Raw genomic sequence first — 10,123 nt, 5'->3', positions numbered from 1 at the left:
AGACACTAGGACAAGCCCTGCCCCCTCACTCCCATCATCTAGGGACAGCTCCTCCCCAAGCGCTACACTAGCCACCCCGGGGTTTTTACCTCCAGTGGGCTGTGGTGCTCTCTTGCGACACTTGGGATCCCCCTTGTAGTGTCCAAGTTCACCACACTCGTAGCACCGGACAATTCTGGGCTGCTGACCTTTGTCAGGATAAGTGGGCTTCTGGTGGCCAGATTGGGGCTGGGACCCAGACCCTTTCCCTTGTGAATTATTTTGGGGGCCTTTGGAGAACACTTTCTTTTTGTCTCCCCCCTCTTTCTTCTGGTGGGAACCCTGACCACCCGTTTGGGAGTCCCCCCCAGAACCCTTGTTGGACACCCTGGTATTGACCCAGGTGTCCGCCTCCTCCGCAAGCTTCCTAGGATTGGTCAACTTGCGGTCAACCAGGTGTTGGCGCAGTTCTGGAAAACATTTCTCTAGAAGGAGCTCTCTTAAAAACAAGTCATACAACCCTTCATAGTCATGCACATTGCTGCCCCGCACCCAACCATCTAAAGCTTTACTAGCGTAGTCCAGGAAGTCTACCCAGTTCTGTGTGGGAAGTTTGTGGCTATTCCTAAACCTTTGCCTATACCTCTCAGGGGTAAGACCGAACCTCTTAAGCAATGCGGTTTTCATGACAGAATAGTTAGTCTGGTCTTCCTTCTCTAGGTAAAGGAGGGTGTCCCAAACATCTGGAGATAGGTACTTATACAAACCACCCCCCCAATAACTCTCTGGGACCCCATGGGCTCTTAAAGACACCTCATAGGCGGCTAACCACTTATCAATATTATCCTCCACCTTAAAACTGGCCATCACATCTTTAGGCATAAAGACCCTGGACTCACGTGAAGCTTCCATAGGTACGCTGCCACCATTCTTGTTGCTGTTGGCCCCTACTTCTAGGGCCCGGATTTCCAGTTCCTTCAGGCTGAGCTCATGGGCAAGTTCTTTTTCCCGCATAGCCAGTTGCTTGTTCTCGCGATCCTGCTCCATGGCCCACCTTTCTCTTTCCCGCTCTTTCTCCAGCTTGGAAAGCTCCAACCTGAGCTGTCTCTCCTCCCTCCTGTCCTCCAGGTCCTCTGAGGACAGGCTCTTCACTGACACACTACTGCCTACCCTGGAAGGTACCCTTGTACCTGGTAACAAATTTCCCGCCAAGTGCAGTAGGTCAAGGTTTCCTGTGGCATCATGCTCTGGTCCTTGCCCGTCCCCATCTCCTTCTGGGTGGGCTGTTACCCATGCTCTCAAGGCTTTCTGAAGCTCTGCCTTCTTGGCGCTTCGCTTGAAGGGCAACCCTTTCTCCTCACAGAATTCCTTGAGTTGTGCCACTGTGTAAACTTCCAGATTGGCCAGCTCGAATTCCATCTTGCTAGGTAGGGCCTCAGACGTTTGTAGAGAAAACCAAATGGGACTTAGGCAAAAGGACTTTTTAAAAAGAGCAGCCAGTCAGGGAGAATTAAAAAAAAAAATCAAAAATGCCAATTGGAGAGGGTAGACAAAAATTCAGTAGAGTCAGGTGTAGGGTTGCAGTGTACACTGCGTCGCTGCGTGGTGTTACACAAGCACAAGTCCTATCCCACCGCTCGATCACCAATGTTAGAACCGGGGTCTCTAGTTGGCAGGGGTATGCACCCTAGTCCAAGTAGGGACCACCGCTTCCGACCTGGTAGCTTGGCGCAGAGCAGCAAAGGCGTAACTTCAGAGGCAATGTGTAAAGTATTTGTGCAACACACAACGACGATGACACAGTAAAAACACTTACAAAAGGAACACCACACCAGTTTTGTATAAGAATAAGAATTTCTTTATCTAAAAATTATGCGAGAACCAAAAGCAGATAAATCCAGCTCCAGGCAAGATCAATAATAAAAAGGATTCCAGTTTCCAAGCAAGATCAATAAGAATGAATCCAGTTCCCAGGCTTGATCAATAACAAAAAAAGGATTCCAGTTTCCAAGCAAGATCAATAATCAATAAGAATGAATCCAGTTCCCAGGCCTGATCAAATCACCAAAAGCTCATGTGTGCCAAGGGCTCTTGCTGGTAATGTCTTTCTCACAGTGTCCTTGGATGGTAAAAGTACACTTGAGGTAGGTTCGTATGGTCAAAATTCACTGGGGGAAGGTTCTTAGGCCAAAGTTCCCTTGTAGCGTAATAAGTGTGCCTCTCATAGAAATGATGCTCCCAGCGTAGGAAGTGCGGCTGCCCAGGCGCTGCTGGTAATGCTAAATAATGCCCCAGTGTCAATTACCAAGTAATTATGCCCCGTAGGCCAGTCAGTGAAGGACGGTTCCCAGCCAAGCACAAAGCTCACACTCCAGGTACCCGGCCAACCCGCACCCCGCCCCTTCGCAGCAGCCTGGTTGCACTGAGGCGTTACCTGGGGTGGTGGTTGCGGACGCAGGTGCGAGGCTCCTCTCCCCCTGGGGCCTTGGGCTCAGCAGGCGCTGCACAGGTGGGGGTCACAGCCACACAGCGCTCCTTTAGCACAGCGCTTAACAGTGCCTCCAAGTCCTGGGCAACGACGGAGCCTCCTGCCACACAGCGCTTCGCTTCTCAGCGCTACACAGTGCGCTCCGGTCCCAGTGGCGGTGACCTCAGGGCCAGTTTCAGTGGGCTTGCGCCAGAAGCAGAGGCAATCACAGAGCCCTTGGAGGATCACGGGGCAAGCAGTGCTGAGGGCAGGCACAGCGTTGCAGGGCAAATCTTGAGAGTGTTGTTGCTGTTCCAAAGGGCAGTCTTTAAAACGCTGTGGTCCAAGGACAGGTAGTTTCCTTTAGCTTAAAAAGGGTGCAGTCCTAAAAAGGCAATCTTTAAAAGGTTGAAGACTCTTTAAAATGCTGTTCAAAGAAAAGTAGTTCCTTTGGGATGTTGTGGAGACACTCTGGTGGTGATGTTGCAGTCTCCCATGCAGGGCAGGATCAGCAGACAGTAGGGCAGCTCAGCAGGTTGTGGGGCAGCAGTTCCTTGGAGCAGTCAGCCTCCTTCACAGTGGCAATCCTCTTGCGCAGCAGTCCTCACTCCAGCAGGGATTCTTCCAGGTAAAGCAGTGTAACAAGAATGTGAGGCCAGGACCCTCCCTTATATATCTTTTTAGTCTAGGGGCTAGAAAGTGGTGGAAATCTCTGGAAGGGTCTGGGGGCAGGGGCTTCTGGAAGAGTCCAGGGAGTTCTGGTATGTTCCCTGCCTTCCCTGACCTAGCTGTCACAGTGACGAGAGACAGGCCGTTAAGGCTACAGTGGGCAGCCCATCACAGCTCATCCCAGGGAAGAAGGTGTGAATCACCACTCCCACCTCCCAGGCAGGCTATCAGTATGCAGAGGGGAGGGGGGGTCTGCAGCCTAATCTAAGTGTAGGCAGGAAAAGGTCCCCTTTATAAAAGTGGGATCCCTAGCGTAGTAATGCCCAAACCCTATATATCATTGGAAAGGGTTCCCGGCCCCGAGTCCAACAAGACCAAACATGATAGACTTATTAGGTCCCTGTCAGAAGTTATTCCATAAGGGGAGGTTCCCAATGTTAGCCTATTGGAGGATTAAACCTTACTGCGGTAGCAGGGACTTGTGGCAGATATGCCAGCCTCACAAGGTTTTAGGGAAGAGCACCTGCACCTCAGCACTGTTTAGCAGTGGTGAGGCGCCCAGAGTCCTAAGTCCAACAAAATATAGGATAGAAATGGGAGGCAAAAAGGGCAAAAATGTAGGGGAGACCACCCTAAGGCTGACAGGTCTAACAGTGGGGTATTGGGTATGTATGAAAGATCCCACCCATATGGCCAAAGGAAGGTCCAAATTCAGATCTCCTGTGAGGGTGGGTGCATTATCCAGGAATGCTGTTCGTATAAAAGAACATGAATGGTGGAACAAAAGCAGAGTAGTAAAGTTTTCGTCTTCTGGTAGATCAATTGATGGCTCTGTTATTAAGGTTCACCATTCAAAACCCTAGCCAAACCCAAGTTAGGGCAAGGTCGCTTGTCCAGGATGCAAAAGCAAACGAGTTGTCATGTGGATTTTTCCACAAGGGAATATCTTTGCTTGTATGCATTAATGAATCTATTTATTAATGTATTTATGTATTAATGAAAGTGTTTATGTTTCATTAAATGTTCAAGTCGTTACATGCATACCGAGGCATATGTTGTGGTGATGTGTTCTTCATACTGTATTCCACGTTTCTAGGTTCCACTGCTTCAGAATGTGGATTTAAGGGCGAAGGATAAGCAAGGGAGAATTCTATTTGAGTCAGTTGCAGACTGGGGGTGTTGGGACTGTGGTCAATAAACCTATACTTCTACTATGCACTGATTTTGGTGCAATTTGTGATTATACTTCCACACTTACCCTGACAAGGGCAGGAGTAAATCTCTTTCTAGGGTGGAAATGTGCTGAAAACCCCCCTGAAAATTTCAGGAATGCAATAGAACGAATTTACTCAACCAGGAAAAATATTTTCCCTGTGGAGAAAAACATGAAACACAAAAAAATGTTATTTATACAAAATGAAAAGACTTGTTTGAGGAAAGCCCTTTTAGATGCAAGCAGATTTTTTTCAAAATGTTTTTCAGGAATATTTAGTATACCTGTGACTGTGACAGGCTTCTAGGTATTCTCTTGGAACCCTTTGAACATTTCTAAAATTCAGAAATGCTCTCCTAAGCGAGGAAGTACACCAGAGAATACATAGAGGCAGATTTACAAGCCCCATGCGTCACTTTTCCCATGTTAAAAGTGACGCAAAAGTGGCAGAAGGGGCTTGTAAATCTGCCCGATAGTTTTAATTTCTTTTGTGCCTCGAACCACCGTTGTTCTTACAAACAAGAGTGGCACCGTGTCAGTGCACTTATCGAACAGAAAAAAAACGCTATTTTGTATTCTTTTCCTACAAGTCTTTGAAAAATACAGTATGATCGGTGCCCAAATATTTCTCCCGAAATTATTTGCACAATGAAAGCATATGCCTCTGAAAGGAACTTCCTACTGGCCAGTTCGCATGGCATCAAGTAATAGAATAATATCCTTGGTTTAAGTGATTCCCGTGTAGTGTTTTCAAGCGAAGAACATTTGGACTCTACACATCTCTTAAATTATTTTATACAAAAAAAATGGAGGCTTGGGAAGGAACATACCGTTAAAACGAAGGTAAGAACAAAATTAGCAGCCCAGCCAAAATAGGATATTGTAGCAACTTTTTATTACCAATTTCCCTAAGGGCACCGATCTGCCACAGATGTTGAAAATGAACAGGATTAAGGAGAAAATGAAGAAAGTCGATATGTGCAAGCGATGCATTAAAACTGGGACGCCAGCCAAGTTCCCAGCCTCGACAATGAACCTCTCAGACTACAATTAAAAATGGATGTTTAAGTGAGCAGCTCACCTACTCCCACGCACAACTGTACACGAAAAAGCATCAGGGACCTAGCTTCGATTGGTGCAGCAGGTGCAGTGGCACCGGGCCCCAGTGAACCCTGACAATTGCTGTATTTTACAATCCAAACAGCAGGATCCATAGCATCCTTGCTGATCTACTTATAAAGCAGTCAAAGGGATAGAAAGGAAAAACGTGCATACAATTGACCAATCACACACACAGTATTTTTTGTTATTTTAGAATTGTGACTGTAGGGTATAACATCACATCACAATTCGTAGAGCCCTTAAGTTAGCTCTGAGCAGTGAATTAACTGAAAAAAGCAACCTTCGATTGTCTGCCACGCAGATTAAGAAAGAGCAAGCATAGTCAGAAAATCAACTACGACAGAGTGACGAGGGTTTTGTGTTTTATGCAGTTGCATTATGCAGTTTGAGCCGTAGGCATTTTTAGAATTTCCACCCTGCTACTCTTCTGCTTCAGACCCACACTACTAAATGATGACTGCGATCTGAAAATGACAAGGCTCACAGTAACTCGATCAGATCTCTCACGAGACAAAGAAGCACTGGGTATTAAGAACCCATTATGAACCAGTGAGCCAGCCACTGCCTGCTAGGCCAAAAGATGACTGTCAAGAAATGGATTATTGTGTCCACGTGAAGAGACAACTTAATCTACCGATTGCTCCGTAAGTATTTTGGTTTCTTCGCAATTTTTCAGCTTTAAATTGTTCATGTTAATTATATGTATGTATGTTATATATCTTTTTGTACGTAGCTTTGAAGAATGTGGTCGTGTTCGTATTTTTTGTACTGAAGCTGTTTTACCGCATTTTCTTTAGCTTTTACATAATCTGTCATGTCATGATATGTGTTGTTTTTTAGGCCAGCTCCACAGGCAGGCTTCCTCAGATCTGAGTGCTAAATCTGTTTATAATGTTCACAGTAGATATTGAAAAAACATAGCCAGTCGTGTAGAAGAACGTTTGGACTGTGATTTAAAGATAATGTTCGTGCACAGTGTCCACCAATGCAGATGTGTCAATAACTAGGTTGATGTGCGGCCTGTACTGGATTCCTGTGGCCACCCCGCTGCTCTAGTACAGACTGGCCACAGGACAGACTGTATGTAGGCATGTACGTTTATTTATGCATCACAAATCTAGCTACAGAGCATGGTTGGGAGTAGCACAAATTGGCACCAAGTCATACTTTGTGTACTTTAGGGAAATGTTCTAGCGCAAAACATGTCTTACGTTGGAAAGTAAATCTAAAAATCAACATTTTGCACCGCTGTCACACTTTTGTGATGCAAACCAGGTACAAAGTGTTAGTAAATCTGCTTCCATATATCCCTGTCATCGTTCACTCAGTATGTGTATCATGGTGGGAAATGGATCAGGGAATTGACAATGTGCGTTGCAAGTGAGGTTGGTCTCCCCCATGGAGGTGGGACACAACATCCATTTATAAAGAATCAGTTGTAAATAAAGATGGATTCTTGTAGGTTATACGGTGTAGGTTTATTTAAAGAGATAGCACTTAGTTAAAGGGTACAGGTTTCATGTAATGCCCAGGCAGGAGCAGCATCCTTTCTGCTCAGCCTCTCTCTCCACCTGACATTCACACTAACCAGGCACCCATCAACATTCTGTGATCTCACACAGACACTGGCTGAGGAACAGGGACTTGGAACTATGGAGAAGATGAATAGCAACAATCACAAGACACAACACATATCCCCTCTTAAGGAAACCATTGAAAATAAAAATAAACAATCAACGAGTCCCATAAATATTCATTCAGTCAGTCAGTCAGTCAAAAATAACTTTATTTGGTTTGTCACAACCATAAAGTATGCATAAAAACAAAAGTTTTTAACAGGCGCAATTAAAAGAAAAAAACATATTCTTAATCATACTTTAAAATATTACAGTATCTAAAAAGTTCCCTTTCCGGCCAGGAACATTTGATCTTTTTTCTACTTTCGCGAGTAAGTTATCTACCAGTGTCATAAATTTTACCCCGCGGCATATCAAAACGTTCGATGTAGCACCCATCCAAATTATTACCGCCTGTCGGCAAGTGCGGATATTCAAGTCATTTAAGGCTGTTTTCAACAATTTCCTTCTTTCTTCTTTTACGGACTCACAAGCGCACATTAGGTGGCATAAGGTTTCTGTATAATGTCCACATAAACGCCATGACTTTACTTGCTGTTTACTTTTCCAAGTGGGGACCAGGTCATTAGAGCAGTAATCGCCTAATCTGTATGCCATGAACCTCCTTTTTAATGATAGACGGAAATGGGCCGCTAGGTAGGGTTGTGGTTTTGGTCTTTTATATGAATTTATTACCACCCATGCATGACGGCGTTTGGCCAGTCTCCTTTTATCTTCCACGAAAGATAATGACTTGGCCCTGGAGTTACACACTTTATTGAATGATGTGCGTTCCATTTTGCTGTTCCAAGCTTCCTCGATCTCTAATGTCTCCAGGGCAATATGCAGGTAGTCACCCTAAGTGTTTGGGTTTTTTAGGTCGTATTGTGTCTTTATTTCCGTCCAGCATAAGTTGTTCAGCGTTGCCATTTCTGATGCTCTGAATTTCCAGCACAGTTTTGCAAAAATTGCTTTCCTTTGGAATTCTTGATTCTGTAAGCCAAATTCTAACCATATTTGTGCTGGAGATGAGCCTTTATAGAGATTGAAGACTGCTTTATAGACTTTGATCTGCAATTTATTTAAGGTGTTAATTTCTTGGCCATGCCATATTTCCAAACCATCGGATAGAGTTGGGAGCAATTGTGCTGCCATTATTTTTAGGAGGTGCCCGTATGAAGGACATTGCAGTTTCTTATTAAGCTGTTTGTAGGCGAAGATTAGTGATTGGGCTTTAGCTGTGATGTCCCTTTATTGGGGTGCCAAGGACATATTTCTGCCCACTTTAATACCCAAGTATTTATATGAGCTTGTCTCCTCAATTTGTGTATTCTTTGCGAACCATTTATATTTTCCTCGCATAGGACCCGCTAATCTCACCACCTTGGTTTTTGTTTTGTTTAATTCCAGGCCTAGTAAATCGAAGTAGTGGATTAGTAGTGGATAAAGTTTATTTATGACCCTTTGCAGGCCTATCGGGGTTTGGCTCACCACCACAATATAAGTCCGCGATAAATATTCATTCATATTAAACATCAAATCAAAAGGACAAAAGTTGGAAGAAAACGCTCAATCAGTCCATTGAATATTAGACTCATAAAACCTCAACAGGTAAATCCAGTTTACTCAACTGCACACAGTATGCCCTTAACCCTTAAGAAGGACATTACCAACATTAGCAGAAACACAAGGGAACTTCTCACACACACTGCTGCATCCACTATAAACTTGTGGCAGGTCCATGGACTTCTCATACCCTCTACTGCATCCACCTAACAACTCATGGCAGGACCAGGGACTTCACATACTCTCTTTTGCTCATACACTGGGGAAACCAATTACACATTCCCCTCAACCATATTCTGTTACCGAACACACGCCGTCTAGTACTCAAAACAAGGTCTCACATCAGGACCAGTGATACTCAAAACATGGTGTCACTTTAGGACCAGTGATCCACTTTCTCAAAACACGTTCTCACTTCAGGACCAATCCACTTCCCCAAAATAGGGTCTCACTTCAGGACCAGAGTTCCACCCCCCCACACGGTTACTCAAAACATGGTTGTTCTCCCCCACCCTTCTGCATCCAAACAGGACCACGGGTCACAACCCGTCCTCTATCACAACCATTGCAAGACCAGGGAATTAAATGCATGGACTCCTCAGAACAACTCATTAAAATTCTTGCAAACAACAAACAAATGTATGACATCAGAATATGTACTCTGACAACCAAATCAGCAAAGCATAGAAACATATATTCTGGTAGCACCCATTGTAGCACCAAAAGTCCTGCACTCTTGTGAGCAATCTCTCTCACCCGAACAAATATCAAACACTTCAACCTCGACTCTGCCATTTACCCCCAAGCACCTTGGGGCAGATTTATGAGGCACTTGCGCCACGTTTATGCCGCTGTTGCGTCACGCAAGGCGGCGTAAACGTGGCGCATCCCTACGAACGATTTACAACGTGACGCATCTAGGCAGATGCGTCACGTTGTAAAGCCCTGCGCCGCTTGTGGGCGTTCCGGCGCAGGGTGGGCGTTCCGGGGCAGGTGCGCCTCGCAAAAGTGGCTGAGTGAAATCTATAAGATTTCACTCAGTCACTTTCAGGCCAATGCTGCGTCAAAAGCCTGCACCTGCTTGAAGCAGGCGTAGGTCTTGATGCAACATTGTGGAGATGGGGCACCCCCGAGCCTTGCTGGAGCTGCGTCGCGCTTGCGACGCAACTCCAGCAATGCGTCACCTTTACGGCACAGATGCGTCACGCATCTGTGCCGTTTTTGCCCCATGGTGCGCCGCATCATAAATGCGGCGCACCAAGGGTGGCGGAGCTGTGGCGCACTGTGGCACATGTTAACTGGCGCATCCCTGGGGATGCGCCAGTTAACATAAATCTGCCCCCTTGTGTTTATCCAGAATGCTGAATGAAGCTCAGAACAAAATGCTCTTATGTCCCACCAACACATAATCCAGTCTTTTCATATACACCCCTCTGATAAGCTACAATGCTTTTGTCATGCTGCCAGTGTTTTTATATCTCATCCACAGTT

Source organism: Lissotriton helveticus, chromosome 2_1, assembly GCF_964261635.1.
Source record: "Lissotriton helveticus chromosome 2_1, aLisHel1.1, whole genome shotgun sequence".
In the NCBI taxonomy this organism is placed as follows: domain Eukaryota; kingdom Metazoa; phylum Chordata; class Amphibia; order Caudata; family Salamandridae; genus Lissotriton; species Lissotriton helveticus.
The sequence above is the reverse complement of the archived record's forward strand: the minus strand, read 5'-3'. Positions refer to the sequence as shown.